We start from the raw sequence: 20111 nt of genomic DNA on the forward strand, positions 1-20111 counted from the left end.
TTTCATCTTAAGTACACATTAGTTACTGTGGAGGGGAATATAACACATAATCTACAGCGAGGATTGGCCCAGCCAGCTTTCCACAGGGAGCTCATAACCCCGTCACAACATCGGCTGCTTTGAATATCGGCAGAATCAAGCCGCCCGCATGCATGAATGAACTTGTGTTAATATATCAACAGCATAAGACCCTCATTATTACCTCATCATCCAGACAACAACAGCGTCTCATCAAAGAACTTCAGATGTAGACGGGCCTCTTTTTTGTTTGTTATGAAGATGAAGTGGATCAGATGATACAGCAGTCTTTGGTTAGCAGGATAACCAGACTTGGAGATCTGCAGGCCCAGACAGAATCTGCAGGAACGGTTGCATTTTATAGAAGGGAAATCTGCGGGAAGGAATAAAGATGTTAAAATGTGTTACATAGCTGAGGGTGGTACACTTGTATTCATGGCTGAATGCATAATCAGCCAAAATATTTTATAAACAAACACACAAACAATGTGTGGAGCTGAATGATGGGCTTTCAAATCATCCATTTTTTTCTCCCTGTAACCACACAATGTGATCAAAGCATGTGTATCAAAAACAATTAAGAGATAAAAAAAAATAGATATCAGATGATAATGAACATGGAATTCAACCACAATGAATCTCCTCGGTCAAAACAAATACAGCGCCAAAGAAAACCAATCAGACTACGATTACAATCAATGTGTGTCTGGAAATATGCCATCATTAGTGACAGAATTAGACTTTTTTATAGGATAAAAGTATCTGCCAGATTACTTAATGTAACCTAAATTACTGTGTCCAGGGAGTGTCTGTCATATTTCATCCCAAAATTCAGAAAAAAGCAGAAATAAATCTTATTTTAGGACTATAAAGGGTATTTTACCCTCACAATGTGACATTATTTTTTGGGCAATTAAGTAACCTTTTTCTCTCATATTTTCATAACTCTAATGTGAAAAATATTCTCATTAATGTAAAAAGACATATTAAACCTGAAAGCTTTAAGCTTCCATAAAAAATAATCGGAATTACAATTATTATTATTATATATATTTATATATATATATATAATATATATATATATATATATATATTTATTATTATTGTACGCCAAATTATTTATTTTTCAAAATTACTATTACAGAATAAAAAAATATCTCCAATGTAAAACATCACATTATATTATTGAGAACTTTGAAGGAAATAGACCTCACTTTTATTCAGAGGTGAAATATGGCATGTTTTTGTGTAACTCACCTAAGTACTGTAGAGACTACAATAAATTCTGTGCTCTCCACCCTGTACAAGTATAAATTAGCAGTAGAGCAGAGGGCACTTGCAGGCTTACCGACTGGACTGTAAACGTGGTCATGCTACTTATATGGAGACTGCGTCAGTAATACGGCGAATTATAGGATAAATTCACTCCAGATGTGGGCAATCATCCCCAGCCCTCAACCTGACAGTGCGCACAGCAGCATCTGCAGTAGCTTTTCAGTGATCAACTATCGTCTTTTCACAGACACACAAACACACACACAAACACTGCGGATAATCCACAATGTTTGCGTTTTTTTCAAGAGATTGCTTCCATACCTGCATTGCAAACACCAGTCAGTGACTCCGTTTCCTTCCACTCAAGCTGAAATAAAGGCCGTATTAGCAAATAGTGTTTATTTAACCCCTTAATAGATGCACTCTGGTGGAAGCTAGGTGGAGGCCCTTCTCAAAACAAAGCCTTTGGTTCTCTGCAGCTGACACTTTGATTAATGTGAACTAACACTGCAATTACCAGTGTTGCTATTGAAGATCTGAGGCATGTTGTGAAATGCACTACATTTGCTAGAATCACAAAATACTGTTCAGTTTACTGTGTAGCATCTAGAAGCTAAAAAATACTCCAAATCAAAGTTATCAAAGTTCAGTTGAAAGCTAATGTTTAGATAGTTACACTACAAGCAACACTGCAGGCAACATGGCAAAAGTAGTGTGAATTATGGACATTTTCAAATTCATTTAAATTAAAAACACTTCAAGAACCAATTATTACTATTAACTAGTATGCATATCACAAGCATATTAACTGTTTATTAGTGCTTTAAAAGCACATATTAATGCCTTATTCTACCTGACCATATTTTAGATCCCATAATCCTACCCCATACCTAAACTTAACTACCTAACTAATTAATTAACAGCAAACTGGGTGTTTACTGAGGCAAAAGTCGTAGTTAATAGTTAGGTAATAGTGAGAATTGGACCTAAAATAAAGTATGACCAAATAATTATAAAGTATAATTATGAAATATTAAACACATATAATTTAATATAACCACACTATATTTATTAATAAAATATGATAAATGTACATTTTTATTTTATTAAATAAATACTTTCTTTAATTTAATAAAATACAATTACTAATATGTTTATTAGAACAAAATGCACTGTAAAAAAAGAGGAAAGTGTTTACTCACTATGCTATGCTATGAATTACTACTGTGTTGAATTATTACTATATTTATGTTGTATTTACAAGGTACTTAAGAAAAAAAACAAGTACTAACAATGCACGTCAAATTTTTTTATATTTTGATACTTTAAATGCTTCATTAGTATTGCTAGTGCTTTTAGATTAATAGTCTTTTGAGTCTTCTGCTTCACATTCAGGTGTTGAACTCAATAAACTCCTTCATTACTTGCAAACAAGGTTTATTTTCACTTTTAAGTAAATTCTCAGTATTCTAAAGTATCCCAACGTTTTTATAGAGTGAGAAACCGATTTACTGTGGGAGTGATCTGTTCAAATAACTGAGCTGACAATCAAACTTGTTCAAGGTATGTCAAAAAGATTGCATTTACGAGTTGAACATATATTAACACCAACATAAAGTCATGATTTCAAGTTAGAAATGGGACTTTTATTTGATAAAATACATAGAAACACTAATTACACAAGCAGTATTTACATCTACTGATCTTCATTATGTTGTTAGTGTATAAAAGCTTCCTGTCTTTGTCAATAAGTGAAAGAGAGAAATATGAAATTGTATTAAGTTAATTATTTTCAGATAAAAATCACTTGAATAATATAAACTGTAATTAGGATTTCGGAAATCGTAAGTAGGAATTTGTGAATGCATCATGCTTATTGTCAGGGAAAATATAATCAATACAACAGCTTTGAAGCGGAATGCTTTAAAAAAAAAAAAAAAAAAAAAAAAATAAAAAAAAAAAAAAACTAAGCCATAATGTCCAGATTGTATAAGCATCCTGCCACATAAAGTAGTTTTACCAACATGACAAATAAGAAAAACTAATTATGATACTTTGCTGTTTTAGCAGAGCAACTCGGAAGAAACAAATTCAGCTCATTATGTTGAAGTCAAATTTGCTTTATGGAAGTGCTTCTAACAAGTCTTTTAGTCATTAGAACCAACACAATGAGGAAATTGTTTTTACAGGAAAATAAATTCCCTCGATATGCTTTCAAGGATCAGAGAAGGCAGTGTCTCCATCAAATTACATTACAAGACAAAAATGACAGCGTAGATGAAATCAAGCTAACTGGTAGTACTTTTTCAGATGGTGCATGGCCTCTGTGTTCGCTGAGGTGTGCATGTCAAATTATTATGCAAAATTTGGTGATCTGCAAAAATAGCTGTTCTGTTGATCGAGTCGTGGTGGTTTGACCAAATGTAGTCGAGAGCAGTTGTAGCTGTCCTGTCCATTTAGAGGCCAAAACGTGTATGAAAAAAGACCATCACAACGGGGAAAGGAAGTTTGCTTAGCTGCTCCTTTGGAGCCAGGTGCAAAAGTTGGCCAGACTCTCTCTCGTATGCGATCGTTTTAAGTCAGTTTTCATCACCTAACATCTTTATCAAACCCATGGGCCTAGTTTGTGTTTTCTTTTTCTCCTCCGTCTTGGGGGGTCGGCACTGTAAATTACAGCGGGTGATGGAGAGCAGTCCCTCGTGCTTTTGCACATGCATTTAAATGTTCACGTAAAACATGCACCGCTAAGAGTCTTTTTGATTACAAGTAGTTGGGTTGTAAAATGCCTCTGCAGACTTTGCTCTTTTCGACTTTGACTTTTCTGCCTCTTGGATTTTCCACTTGTTTTTTCTTTCTCTCTTATGCTACATTTGCCTGTGAAGTCAAATGGTTTTACGGAGTGGAAAGGATGGCACAGAGATTTATTAGACCCTTAGGAGATTGTGCGCTGTATGTACTGCTTAGAAAAGAGCTGCATTCTATCTCTTCAAACTAATAGCAATAGGCGTTTTTACTGAGCTTAATTCCTTTTTGTTGGCTGTAAAGTTATTGACGGTAATATTGAAATGCAACTCACATGGGAGGACTAAAGCAATAAGAGAACCATCTCGAGAAACTCTCAGACTAAGAAAAAAATCAGTCTAGCACTCAGAAATGTATGCCATTGAATGCAGATATTAGCTAAACAGTAAACTGACCTGATTTCTTAAATGTAGACTTACTTTGATTTCAGCATCAATTAAATTTACAGCAGCATCTATGAAATAATTAAAATTGGAACAGAAGGTCTTTTGACTATGCATATAGTACTGTGATGAACTATAGTATGAAAATTACATTTAGTCATCAACACAGGATTTATGAAGTGTATAAAAAACTGTTCAAAAAATGAAAACTGGCTGAAAATGTGTTCACCCTCAGGACATCAAAGATGTTAATGATTTTGTTTCTTCATCAGAAAAGATTTGGAGAAATGTAGCATTACATCACTTGCTCACCAATGGATCCTCTGCAGTGAATGGGTGCCGTCAGAATGAGAGTCCAAACAGCTGATAAAAACATCACTATAATACAGGGTTAATTCACATGACTTCAGTCCATCAATTAATGTCTTGTGAAGCAAAAAACTGCATCAAGACATTTTAACTTCAAAACCCTGCTTCCAGCAAAAATACGGGTCCTCTATCCATAATATTGGCTTTCTGCAGAGAAAAAGTAATCTCATCTGAATCAGCAGAGAAATATGCACAGATCATGCACTGTCTACAAGCCAAAATAAATATGTTGGTGGGATTTTGATGTGCGATGACAAAAGGGGACGGACTTTTTCACTGAAGGATACAGTATTTTTGATTATGGACTCGTATTTTGGTAAGACGCAATAGTAATAAAATGCCAAATTTTTACATTAATAATAATGCTTCAGTTATTCATACAATGCATTATCTAAACTATTGCATGGATCTATTGCAATAAAATAAAGAAAAAACAAAGATGGCCAGTAATAATACAAAGTTTAAATCGAATTGCATTGTATCCATCTTTTTTTTTTTTAAAACAAATATATGCAATATCCAGTATATGAGGTATGACAGTTTAAAAGAACACCACACTTCAGAGGGCAGCTTTACCAAGAGAGATTGCAACCAAAAAAAAAACAGGGAACGTTCAAGACAAACTTCTCTCATTACTATTTCTATCGCATTTCATTGACTCAAAGCGTCATGAGGATCTACGCTGGGCTTGTTTGTTATTTGTTTGTGTGTTTGTGAAGGTTTCAAACCCCAAGCCCGTGGCAGTCTGGGTGGTCGTCTAGACTGCCAAAGATGCCCCCCGAATGTTTGGATTCAGAGATTTATTTATTTGTATTCAGGATGAATATGCAAAATGGAAAGTGCAATCCTCTTTAGCACATCCTTCTAACAGCAGGTCGTTCATCCGTCCAGACTGTGGTTGGTCTGCTCAGACACTGGCTGGCATACACAGATGACCAAGGTGTGTTGGCACACCCCACCCACTCTCAGTTTAGAGGGCAAACATTTATTCACCAATCCAAGTGTATAATCACCCTTTCTGAGTGCAGCACAAAAATATGCCGAAGATGCCAATAGTGTTTAATGTTCAGAAAAAGGATTTTAAAAAGTCTTTAAGCCACTATTAGGTCATTTTTTAATATTGTACACTGATGGTATCCAACAGTAATTCTGAGTGGTGGCCAAAATGATTAGAACACTAGTATTTTCAGCAGATAAAAATGGTTTTAAGTCGGTTATTTCTATCTTTTGCTGTAGTGTGTCAGTAGGAAATATCAGTTTACATTTCCAAACATTCATTTTTCCATTAATTGTAATAATCCAGTGAGATTTTAGTTTGCACAAGGAGTCTGACAACAGCCAGTGCTCCTCACAGAGATCTGATCTCATCATCATCAGTCTGTCTGGAATGACATGAAGAAACAGAACAAACTGAGACAGACTAAATCCAGAAGAACTGTGGCAACGTCTCTAAGATGCTTCAAGAAACCGGCCTGCAAAGCAACAGTACTGTTAAAAGTTTTAGACACTTGTGTAAAAATGCTGAAAAATGAGGATGCTGTCAAAAATAAACAGATTTTCTTTATCGATTAACTTCTAGTAACTGAATTAAATAAACATATGGTGTGACCATCCTCTGTGTTTAAAGCAGCTTTTGCCCTAGGTGCACTTGCGCATAGTTTTTCAGGTAGTTGTTACAATGTAATTATACATTTAAGTACTGAGTATATTAATTAACTACTGTACATGTGCTTATAAGCCTGTTTTTAGACCTACACCTGTGATTATTCTGAGCACCTACTGTATGTGAGCTTTTTATTGCAAAACTGGTTTAGCTTAGCACTGATTTTTTTTTTTTTTTTTTACTGAGGTCACTATGTGAAGTGAAGTGAAGTGAAGTGTGGCCAAGTATGGTGACCCATATTCGGAATTTGTGCTCTGCATTTAATCCATCCAAGTGCACACACACAGTAATGAACACACACACACACCGTGAACACCGACCAGGAGTAGTAGGCAGCCCTATTGCTGGGGCACCTGGGGAGCAGTTGGGGGTTCGGTGCCTTGCTCAAGGATCTCACCTCAGTCGTGGTGTTGAGGGTGGAAAAGAGCGCTGGTCATTTACTCACCCCACTTTCAATTCCCGCCGGACCTTTGGTTTACAAGTCCAACTCTCTAACCATTAGGCCACGACTGCCCCTATACTGTATATCCTACTGCTGTAAGTGGTAGTCCAAGGTACTTTTACAAATAAGAAAATATTACCATGTTACGTGTCCAAAATGTCACAAGGCATCAGTTGTTTTATAAATCTTACAACTCCAATACCTACTATATTCTGTAAATCTTTAAAAACTCTCTGCAATTCACATTGTCTGCTTCATGCTACTTCAGGCTCACTGAATAGAGATTTGACCTGCTGTCAGGTTTAAAAAAGAAAAAAAAAAAAACGCCTCTCCACACTCGCTTTGTATTCAGTTTGCCTGGGTTGCTACTCAAGTCATCTGGTACGTATTACCTGCACACATGCTCCAGACAGCACCGGTTGACATTCAGGGGTTAAACAAATCCAGCCAGCGCACAGGCCATAGATCAGTCCAACACCAGTGCGCTCACACTGGCTACTGTGTACATCCACTCTGCCTGTTTTTCTACAGCTGCAACAGACTGAACAGCATGTTCTAGCACAGATTTTGTTTTGTTACTGTCATACCAACAAACTCTTCCAAGAGAACATAGAGTACATTAATTGAAAGGACAGTCTCTAAACCCTGAAGCCAAGAAGTGAATTCACTTTACAGTTGCCAGTTTTATTAAGTGTTTCAGCACAAAAACCTCTGTCTTATTCACCCACAACCCAGTCTGATTATATGTCATTTAAATATTCCTATACAGTTACAAACCAGGAGTTTAAACAGAATAGACAGCGTGTGTGAGATCTCTACCTGGAATGGTTAGCATGGTCCAGTTACTCCTTCTGGCTCCAGAATTTTGAAAGTAGTTGTGTATTTTGGTGAAGTAAACTTTTCTGCAAGCAAAATATAAATCACAAATATTTCATTATATTACACCGTAAACCCTATTGCTCAAAACAATTAATTGGTTTGAATAGGGCAAACTTAAATTAAGCAAATCAAACAAATCAGCTTTCATAAGAATTTAGAACTTTGTTTGGTCTCACTTTATATTAGGTGGCCTTAAGTTTGACTTGCATCAAAACATAAGTACAGTGTACTTATTGTGTTCATATTGTGTTGCTAAACACTTTTGCTGCTATTGGGGTGAGATATGGGTAAGGTAATGAACAGGTTTAGTGGTATGGGTAGGTTTAAGGGTGGGTTAAGGTTTAAGGGATGGGTCAACAGTGTAATTATGAATGTAATTACAGAAATTATGCAAAAGCCCCAAAACATTTACATTTTACAAAATTTGCGATTCATTTCTGATTCCTAGTTCATTTCATGTTTGTCAATATTTGTCATCTTTTTAACTATAAAACTGTCAAATACATAATTGTCAAATCAGTTTTAATTCATTTATTTTGTACTTTCTTCAATTTATTATCTATAAAATCTTTAACACTGATTTTTTTTTTTTTTACTTTCTTAAAAGGCACAATATGTTAAATGTTTAAGTTTGTCAAAATAAAATAAAATAGCAATTTCTATAAATACAGTAAGTGTCATTTTTACCTACAAAAATGTCACATTCTTTCCCTTTCTTGACAATTATTGCGGTTAAGTTAATATTTTTAATTTACTTCTTTACTAAAATAAAAATCTGCATCAGTTTTTTTTAAAACCTCAATTACCTCATTTATGGCTCAAACAACCTGGCAGCAGATTGCAGATTTCTAATCGCGTATTCTTGGAGGTCCTGCACCAAATGAGGAACTGCCATTGAGATGAATGGGAACACTAACGGATAGCTCTTTCCAGGTATCACAGACCTCCTTGATTTGAACCTATAATCATATAATGGGTTAGTGGTCTAAATCACAAACCAGGATCTCCGATTATAAGTCTACAACCGCAACTTTAAAAATCAGTTATTAATGATGTGTCATTCAGTGAATAGAAAATGGCAAATAAATCAAAGACAGAAATGTGATGTTCTAGCAGATGTCATCTGTTAAATACAGAATTATCAGCTTATGAAACGGGTCTTAAACAAGTAATGGCTAGCTCTGAGTTTCGCTCCTGAATACGGCACCCACGCACGTACAGAAAGCTTGAAATCTTTTAGTATTTACCCTCTGTCCGATTTCTCACTTCATCACATGGCAATTGGAACTGACAGCATAATTATCAGATCATCCAGAATTGATCTGCATCCATGTGGGTCAGTTCCAAGAAAAGAGGGAGGGTGAAAAGGAATAAATAAAGGGGTGGAAGAAGGAAAAAAAGCCATCCTCTTTGGAGAGCTGGCGATGGTTCAGTCGTCTTGTCAGCGAGACACGTATGGTTACGGGGAGGCAGCAGTTTGGAGATTGCGTTGCGGGTGTTCCCTTGATGTACCCTGACAGGAACCAGATTCAGAGCCGAGCTGCGGCGTCTGAGCTCTTTGCTTTTTATTTGTCTGGCTCCTTTGGGTTTTTCCTGGCCCTGCAGGACCGGTTCGGAGAGTCTAAGGCCATTTATGCAGCTTGCTAGCTTTAGTGGGAATAACAAATACAGGGAGAAAAAGTCTTAACCTACTGTAACAGAGGAGGAGGAGACCACAATCATGCTATTGTTCACAATTTAGAAAAAACGAGGAGGTCAATTTTGGTGTGTGTTTTTTAGATGGTTGTCAGCCTAAACAGATATCAACATATGCTACAAAGCAGCATTCATGCGTGGCATGTGTTTCTTAGAAAGTAAGAGAAAAAAAATCTTAACCATAGCATTTGTGCAATACATTTATGCAGTACAAAATCAAAAGCAGGAGTTTTAAGTGCATGATCCTGGACTTAAGTGTCTATCAAACATAAGGGATTTTTTCTAAATTCTTGGATAACTGTTGATATTCAATGAATTATATGATATTTCAACTTCAATAGGTCGTTAAAATGGTAAAATTGCCTCCAAGTAACTTATATCTGATCCCAGTTTTTCCCTATTGATCTAATATTAGACTAAGAACCAAGTATGTGTAATATACTTTGCAATTTATTAATAATTTACAGTCTTTGATTATTGAAAAAGTAGTTGGCAACCTACTAACAGAAAGTAGACTAAAAGTACATTAACAGAATGTCAATTTGAGGTGGGCAGCAGAACGTAACTTAATATGATATTTTGTCAAATTATTTTAAGAAAAAATATCAGTGCATTATTATTTTGAACCTGTTCATTTAAATAAAATACCAGAACATGTGAGTCACTAAAATGAATCAGACCTAATGCTGTATATTTCAACTTGGGGGTGGGGAGCAGAATTGAATTTAATGGCATTTTTAACTTAACTTCAATAAATATTATATACAATATTATTTGTGTATATCATTTTTGATAACAGCTGACACAGTTATGCTACTGAAAAATGCGATGTTGGCAGCATCACTACTTTTAGTGAGGGCACAGTCCACCCAAAAAAATAAAAATAAAAATCTGTCATTTTTTAGAATCATATTTCATATTTGAAATGCATCATATTTTTCCCAACTTGAACGAATTTTCTTTTTTCTCTGTGAAACACAAAAGATGATATTATTAAAGTCTGTTGACTTTCATTTAATGGACAAACGGAACATCCCCATCTCTCATATGAAGCTTTGGGAAGTTTGTTTGGCCTCTTCTTTTAAATGAACCGCTTCACTGATTTATTCAGCATGATTCAATGTCTGCATGCTTTGGGCTTTATCTTAATAGCAAGGTCATCTCATTACATCATTGACTCCGAACTCTTCTGTGAAGAGCCGTGGTTTGGCTCTCTCAGCAGCGTTCTGTTAATCTGTTTAGCACAAAGATGGTCCAGGCCGACAGTAATTAGACTACATAGCAACACAAACTGACGGGTTTCACTTAGAGTCAGTTCTAACCACCTCCACTCTGTGCTGCATTACACAGTACGGAACGGGGCCCGTCCTGTGCCAACTCCGTCCCCTTTCACACCGTTCTCAGACAGTTTTCCACCTCAAATGCCGAGAGAAAATAAAAAAACCCTGGTCGTGGGTGGTTTACCGGGGTCAGTCCACCGACAGAGTGCGCATTTCATGAGAACGCAGCCACTTAATTCTGAACCATTCGTCAGATTTACTCATTTACATGAGGACAGCTATCATTTTGTGCAAACGCTGACATTGATAAATGAGGCGTTTCAGTTAATAAGCAATACAAACAAATGAGAGGTCTTGAGAGAGAAGATGGTCCTCATTTAACTCCTGTTTTTTGTCTTACTGGGGTCCATAAAGATTGCTTCCATATGATTGCCACATTAATTCAAGCAGAATCGGGTCAGACTCGTGATTTAAAAGCTGTTCCTTTGTGTGTCTTTACTGCGATTTGGTTTTTATTAGGTGGAAAAACAAATCTTGTAGTTTGAAACTACCAAAACATGGAAAATTCCATCTGCATGTTAAAATATTGTTTGATATTTATCCAAATAGGTTTGTGATTTAATCTGTGTTACAGTGCAGTGGACCTAAATATTTTCAGATCAGACTTACTGTATATATGTATGTGTGTGTTACCATAAAATATTCCCCATAAATTAGTGTCAATTTGCAGCCGTTTTGTATTTTCAGAGTGTGTTAAAATATTTTTAAATCAAATTAGGGACGCCATAAATGACCATCTGATTGCCAGCAGGGATCCCTGCCTTTGGAGACGGAAAATTTAAATGTGCAATGAAAAATGATAAATTATTGAACGGAGACCAAAACATATCAGCACTCTGACTGAGCCTTTTTTTCCCCATCCGAGTAAAAATATTAGCACAAAAAGTCCTTATTAAGGGTGGCGATGTTATTTTAACTAGTTTGAATCACCTTTGGTCTCTGCGAGTCCCTGAGAGCTTATAAGTTCTCTCAAGCAACAGAAGCAGCGCATGAAAAGTTTTCTCCACTGGTTTAACGCAACACTAGCAGAGAACAAGCACTACCGTCTTCTCTACTTGAGCGCGGTGAAGCCGTGTGAGACGGAAATGACACTTTCTTCACAGGAGGCTGCAGATCCCCATGTGTCTCCTGAAAACCACCTGTACACAAATTGTGATAAACAGTTAGTCTAAAATAATTAAGAGTGTATGTCCAAATTAAATTAGGTGTAAAAGTCATTTCTTTTAACCACAGTTTATTCCCAACGGCATCAGTATGTTGGAAAGCTGCTTTGAAACTTTATCTTGCCAAGTTACAAATTTAACAACGTCTGAAGTAGCTAAACTACAGTCAACCTTTGGAAAAGCGACCACACTACAAACTACTAACAGCGACTAACTTGCAATGGGCAATATAATATATAATCAAAGCTGTGTTTTTCTGGAATAAAAAACAAGGGATTTGTTTCAATGTATGAATTAGGGAGACAGCATTAAACCTGGTAAGACAAATATACATCAAATACAGCTAAACAATAATATACATGAATCGACCAAATGAACTGATTCCCTAGAATGAATATGGGACTATATGCACTATATAAAAAATTTTTTTACAGTACATTATTTCCTCAGCTTACATGATGTTATTTAAAAAGCTGTATTTTTAAAACATCTACAGAAAATGTACTGTGGGATCTGTATTATTATTATTATTACAAATATAGTTCATTAAATGAGAGACTGTGGAGTGTTTACCCCTTTTATAGCCTCTTTTGTCAAACCAGAGGTCATTTAATATGAACTGAAAGTCAAAAAGGTGACTAAAATGGAGACAAAACTTATAGAACCTAAAATATAATTATATATAAAATCTCTATTTTGATGCATTCATACTCATTTTAACCTTAATGTTGATTTAAAAAAGCTGTTACGTGTCAACTACCTCTGTATTCGACAGTAAAAGTACATAAGGTGTGAACTTTTATCACTTGCAGTAACGATTTCCATATGAAATATGCACATCTGGTTTGCAAGTTTACATTCATGTAGGCCTTAAACCATTAAAAAAATACATTTTGATAACTTTGCATAGCCAAAATTTTAAAACAAGTTATCCAAATTTATTTCCAATGTCTTGTTTTAAAGCATTAATCTTTAAATCTTCATAAAAGTTACGGTTTGACATATTCACATTGCACAAGCATGAAATGATCCATTTACTGACTTCCTGTTCAGTTACTGTTCAGTCCTGTTCATCTACTTAACACTTGTACAAAACTAAACTCTTGTACATATTTGAACTGAAAAGAATAAAATGCACTGGCATACCAAGCCCTATGATGCTGGGTTTTGTTGCAGGAATTTACTAATTATCCCATGTTGAAACAAAAACAATACTTTCTGTGCGAGTTAGATTTCGCTGCGCAGTCATGCCCCTAAATGATGGCGGCATACGTAATGACCTCAGCCAGGCCAAGGTAATTTTGGGTGCCACTTTCAATCAGCGGAGTAACCACAAAATGTTACAGTGATGCAGAGTGATGCTTTTGGAAATAACATCCTTCGCTGTAAAATTATTATCAATACACGCATCGGGAAAATGAGAACAGGTGGGAAAAACAACAAATACAAAAATGAAACCTCAAAGAGCCGATGACAGCTGGGACGTTTCATCTCAAACCACGGCAGAATGGATGATGGCAGCTGGATTACGGTGGCGCTCGGAGGATTTCAGGCCGCCCTTGTAATGCCCAGGAGCCTTTAAGTCTGTGCGTGGCTTCGCCCCCTCGGTAATAAGTAAGATACTGCATGCAGCCTCACATCGGACGCCTCCAACATGCCGCTAAAATTAACTCCCTGAAACCAGATGAAATTCCCAACAGAATAACCTTCTTGACTCTATTATACAAAAGGCTTCCAAGTACACTGGCTTAAAGAAAAGCAGCAGAAGGGTAACCTAAGAAGTTAATTGACTTGTGTCTGGCATGCACATAGGGCATTGTGTTTCGGGCTCAAACAAGTGGCCTGAAATTGCGTGTGAAATCTGAAAGTGACACATTTGGCATCGCCAGTCTGTCAGTATATAGTCAAATACAGTCAATATGTGAATGATTTAATTCAGAACTTCCATGGAAAATCCCATGTTTACAACAGTGTCTCTAGGATGTTTGGGTTGGTGCTTGTAAGCCAATGCCAACTGTACTGTAAATGTAAATCATCATATAGAATCACACCAAATATTGAAGAATTAAAATACATTTTGTGAGTAACATATGGAAGAAACCATGATAACCCTACAGTGGTGCCCAAAATTCTGACAAAATGATGTGAAACACATGATTTTAATTTATGCCTTATCTCGACTTTTAATATAACATATTTAATCATTTTTTTATTTAATGCATCCAAGTAAACAACTGTCTTATTATCTTAAAAAAAAAAAAAAAAAAACATTCTATAAAATTTAAAGTGTTGTTTTATGTAGAAAGTATCTAACAAACTCCTAACCCTGCAATGGTTTAGAAGTACACTGGGTTTCATTGTGGGGTGTGGCACAATATTAGCATACATTTCTAGAATGTTTTGTAAAATAACTTGCAATTAACATTAAAAAGCAGCAAATTTATTTTTTATTCCATAATGTCAATATACATAGTCAGATATGTCCCTCGGCAGTTGTGTTGTCTACTTACTTGATTAAATTTTTTTCTTTTTTTGATTATTATTGGGTCAACATCTTTATAGCTTTGCTGATTGATTTCAAATTCAGTTTTGCATACCAACAGATCAATTAGAACATAGTTAAGAGATGCTGCAGTAGTTTTAGATTCAATAATTTCTAAATAAATTTTTTTTTATAGTTTGCACGGTTTCTTTTTAATGCAAAGTCATAAAATTATATGGCTTTAACCTGATACTGATCATCTGGTTTAACTTGTTTCTAAACTTTTGGAGGGCACTAAGCTATATAAGTGATGTTTACATTAATAATAATTAATAAAAGCAAAGAGAGATGTCTCAGTTAATTTATTTTAAAAGTCTCATTCATCTCAAAATCTGAGTTCAATAGGTCGAAGACTTTTTAAGCTTATTTTAAAATTCATACCTCACCTGAGTGTGATGGCAGCTCTTTCAAAGACCACTAGGTCTGCTTTCTGAAAATGAAAAAAATCTTCAGAGTTCTAAGTAACACCAGACCAGGAATTTCCTTAAAAGCAGGAACTGGAAGTTTGAGTGGGAGTTTTAACAGCGTGTGCAAGCTTTGTCCAGGTGGAAACACACACACACTCATACACACACAGCTGGGCCTCACATGTTCATGGATGCCTTCCAACGGTTGTGTCGGTAAGGACTTCCTCTCTGCTTACCTGTGCACTTTTGGCAGCCGTGAGGGTCATGGAGACCCTGAGGGAGAGCTGACCTTCTGTCTGACCTGCTCAGGCCAGACACGGGAGTTCCTTTCACCCACATCAAAGCAGCCATTTTTCTAATGTAATAAATAGTGCTCTAATTCTGAGGGATGCCCACAAAAAGAGCTGGACGTTTGGTTTTAAGTTAATACTGAATCAACAAAAGCAAGTGCAGGGCAGCGTCGTGTCCTCAGGTTGAAAAACCTTTAATTAATCATGGGGGAAAATAAAGAAAAAAAAAACAAAAAAAAAATGTTATATGAAAAATTTTACAAAATATAAGTCATGTATATTTTATATATAATATAATATAATTTGATTAATTTCTTTATTTAACCAGGTTAAAAACTCATTGAGATTAAAATCTCTTTTGCAAGAGTGACCTGGCCAAAAAAGCAGCAACAAATAACAGTGTATACAAATTTACATCATAAGACAAAAAAACAAATCAAAGATCACAACAATTCATCAAAGGATAAAACACACAGCTTGTTAAAAGTAGAATGCTTTGTAGATTATTCCAAGCCAAAGTAGCATTATATCCAAAACCCTTTTTCCTTAGCTCTGTTCGAACCAGAGGGACTTTAAAATATAACAGATCGTTTGAACGTAGTTTGTAGCATACTTTGATTTAGAAAAACTTGAGGACAAATAAGATGGCATTAGACCACAAATAGACTTATAAATAAAACAATACCAATTAAAACTTCTTTGGGTATACAACGATGGTAACTCAGCCTTCTCATATAAAGTACAATGATGTGTTTGATAACTACAACCAGAAATAAAACGTAAAACACTATGAAAAACAGTATTAAGTTTTTTAGATAATATCTCGGGGCATTCATATACAGCAGATCACCATAATCAAAAAGTGGTAAGAAGGTAGTAGATACCAAATATTTCCTTGCTTTAAAAGAAAATAAAGATCTATTTCTGTAGTAAAATCGCAATTTGAGCTTAAGTTTTGAAATTAATTTATCAATATGTAGCTTAAAAGTTAACTGACAATCAAATAGGATGCCCAGGTACTTATAACTTATAACATATTCTATTTTTGTTCCCAGGAAGGATATAATGTCAGGAAGATTTCTTGGTACAAAAAATCATTAAACTAGTTTTATCTGTGTTTAAAACCAGCTTAAGCTGACATGAACGGAACTGAACAATAACAAACGCTGACTGTAAATAGTGAAGTGCTTGTGAAGCTGATGAAGCACAGCAGTAAATAGCAGTGTTGTCTGCATACAGATGGAACTTCGCATTTGGAATATTATTGCATAAATTATTTACATACAAGGAAAATAAAATAGGACCCAAAACAGACCCCTGAGGGATACCTTTGGAAAGTGACAAAATAGATGAAGTACAGTCTTTTAAAAGCACACACTGTGTTCGCCCTGAAAGATAGTTGGCAAATCAAAATGTATATAAATATATTAAAATAGAAAAGCGTTATTTTAAATTGTAATTTATATTTAACAATATTAATGTTTTACTTTATTTTTGATCAAATAATATATTTATAGTTTAGTGAGCCCAAACTTTTGAACTGTACTGTTCCTCTATTTTCATGTTTGGGTTAAATTGTGTTGAACAGGAATTCATGTGTCGTCAGATAAAATCTCTTTGTACATAAATGATCAGCTGACTCACTGACCCTTTGCTAGGAAGAGCAATTAAAGGCCAGAGACAACAATCTAAGACATGAAACTACCTAAAATAAATAAATCCACTGCCCAAGGTCTTCCCTCTATGTTAAACAAGATCTGCAAAAAGCAAAATACACAGTTCTATAAGTGTCCAGTTGTAATTCTATAGTCCATAGTGTGCTGTGTGGTTAAGGGTCAGAGCTGATAATCGGATGGTTGCTCATTCAGAGGAGTTGCTTTACCAGTGAGCCCTTGACAAATAAACTTGACATCAGACCAGCTCTGCAATAAGTGTAGGGTGGCGTTCTATGAAGTTATGTGGTGATAAATAAAAATATCGATTCTATACCACAGAGCAGTGGTTCTCAACCATGCTAAATGGCAACAATAAAAGCTAATTATTATAGAAAAATTATAAAAATGACAAAAACACAGCAAAATTCTAATGAAAACAGAAAATATCAACAACAAAAAATAATTCAAGATTACTGTACAGCATAGATTGACTTGTAATGAGAACCACTCTGTAGTTATAGAAACACAAAAATCATAATAATCATAATAATTAGAAAGTCCTAAGATTTCCACTACATCTATCCCAGAATTCAACTCTCAAGGTGTTTCCTACTTTTCTAGCCGAGGTTTTCCTCTGTGGTCTTGCCTGCTCTCCAGATACTCATTAGAAATCGGAGCGCATTAAGTTTCTCTGGGTGGGGATAAATGACTGAATATGAGGCACATCTCTCTCTCTCTCTCTCCCACAGCACGTGTGGCCGTGTGGGGCAAGGAGAGCAGCTCTGGCCCCTGTGATCTCCGGCAGAGCCTGGATGAGCTCTCTCTGTCAGGAACAGAACCTCCCCACCCTCCCGCGGCCCATCAATCACTGCTACAGGGTCTCTCAGATCTCCATGCAAAACCCTTCATTTACTCATTGGCTCTGTGTGCCGCTTCACATGGGAACATTTAGGAGGGGGGAAAAAAGGAAAGAAGTCCCTTTGTCCCTGTGTTTTTGAGGAAGGGGGGCTGGATTTTCACTGTTGCAATATAGTGGATAATCATCTATTATTAAGGATTTAACCCACAGATATTTTAACAGATTTATAGCTGAATTACTTTTCTCTGCCTTTGCTGTAAATCACAAAGATTATGCAACTGATGAAGAACCACCCCAACTCCTCCTGGGCAATTTAGGACTTTCTACCAGTCTAATGTTTTCTGTGTAGGATTGCTGAAGTTTATGTGCATTTATCTTTGAGATTAATTGTTTAAGATTTCATGCATGAATGGACTTTTATCTTACTATTATCTATTTATGTAAAGAAATCCAAAATGTTATTAATAATTGACACAAAAAAAAAACATGAAATGAAATTGCAATTAATTTTAGCTTTAGTTCTAAGTACTGATCATATTTACTGTACCTCATATTTATAAGAATCTCCTCATATTGTTGAGTTGATTTTCTGCAGGCAGCTCTTCGTTTATCCATTAGAATGATTGGATGGTAAAAATTTGTCTCTATTTGACAGGTGGTTGACACGGAAGAGCTGAAAAATAAGACGACTTAGTGACATCATCCAGAAATGAAAGGTATGAATTGTCACAATATCTCATTTATTAAATCAATTTTGTTGGTGAATAAATAAATAAATATAATAATTCCTATGGGTAAAGGAACAAAATACTTACCATGTATATATTATATATATATATATGACAACACAATAAACTATATATACACAACTATATATATAACTAATTTTATTGGATTACCTGCCAAAAAAATAAAAAAATTAATTAAATAAAAACAAGTAAATAACTTAAAAAGTATTAAAAAACTGAAACACTATAAATGAAAACTAACTAAATAAAATTTAAGTCACCTAAAAAAAGATTTAAAAAAAACTTTAAATAAATAAAGCACGCAAGCAAGCTTTGGACTGTTTTACAAACTGAATTTTGTCTTTGGTAATAAGTGGGTTACTAAATAATGATTTGCCAAATGCATCTGCCTAGGGAAATGTCCAAATTAAAAAAATACACCGCATTAAAGAAAAACGACAAATGGCCTCACATATGGCAGCAATCTATGATTGCAAAGCAAGAGAACTGTTATTTAGACACGCGAATGAAGGGAAAACGCTTAGTCAACTAAATCATCCAAACGGCAAATAGCAGGAGAGAGACACAGAGTACTGAATCTGAGTGGGTGCTGCATGGCGTCTATTCTGAGCTGGCCAATGTTGACCTCATAACCCACTTACAAAACTAAAGGCCCTGTTTACTGGAAGCATGTCTCACAGCAGACAATAAAACTCCGTTATGCCCACAGGACCTCCTCTGACCTACAGATCCCACGCGTTTGACTGAGATCCAGGGGTCAGAGCCTTCCGAACACACTGGTCCACTGATGCCATGGAAAGAGTGATGTGCTGGAGAATCATCAGTGCTGATGCATATTGTATCATGTGATCAAGCATTTATCAAACACGTGGCTCATATCAGAGAGTGATATGATTACGGCATCACATCTCTAAGTTTGGAGTGTTTACACTCATATAAAGAGTGTCGTCAATTACCTCTTTGTACATGTTTGGTGAGCAATCCATAGTACATAATAGTAATTACGGTCATCTGGGTAAGTCATATCTTAATGCCACTGATTTTTCACATGTGACATGAGAGCATGTTTACAGCAGGGTTGCGTGCCCGTCAGAACTGAATTGTCATTTAAATTGCAATTCAGTTCAATAACTATCAGCGAATGTAGTTCAGATTTGAATTTAAAGGGATAATTCACCCAAAAAAGAAAATTCTGTCATCATTTACACACTTCATGTTGTTCCATGCCTGTATGACTTACTTTCTTCTGTTGAACATAAAAGAAAGTATTCTGAAGAATGTGGGTAACTAAACAATTTTGGTTCCAGTTGGCTTCCACTTTTTGGACAAAACATACAAATAGATGTCAATGGGAACCAAACTCAAATCAACATTCTTCAAAACAGTGTTCAGCAAAACTTCATAACAGGTTTGGAACAATATGAGGGTGAGTAAATGATGACAGAATTTTCTTATTTGGGTGAACTATCCCTAAGCAAGTATACCCAGGTGAAAAAAAAGTGTACTTTAGTGCACTAAAAATACACTTAAGTACAAGAAAGTACTTTATTATTTGGGTGTTTTATTATTTGGGTGAACTA

At 35.5% G+C, this 20111-nt stretch overlaps 1 long non-coding RNA gene across 1 annotated transcript; it reads right to left on the reverse strand.

Moving 5' to 3' along the window:
- Positions 1-252: 252 nt before the first annotated feature.
- On the reverse strand, positions 253-14134 carry LOC122141097. The gene is made up of 5 exons (XR_006157542.1): positions 13488-14134; positions 11910-12005; positions 8638-8790; positions 7772-7854; positions 253-391 (listed from the first exon to the last, which is right to left on the reverse strand). It is a non-coding gene; the product is annotated as an uncharacterized LOC122141097 (long non-coding RNA).
- Between the last annotated feature and the right edge of the window lie 5977 nt (positions 14135-20111).

This window comes from Cyprinus carpio, chromosome B20 (assembly GCF_018340385.1).
Source record: "Cyprinus carpio isolate SPL01 chromosome B20, ASM1834038v1, whole genome shotgun sequence".
Taxonomy (NCBI): domain Eukaryota; kingdom Metazoa; phylum Chordata; class Actinopteri; order Cypriniformes; family Cyprinidae; genus Cyprinus; species Cyprinus carpio.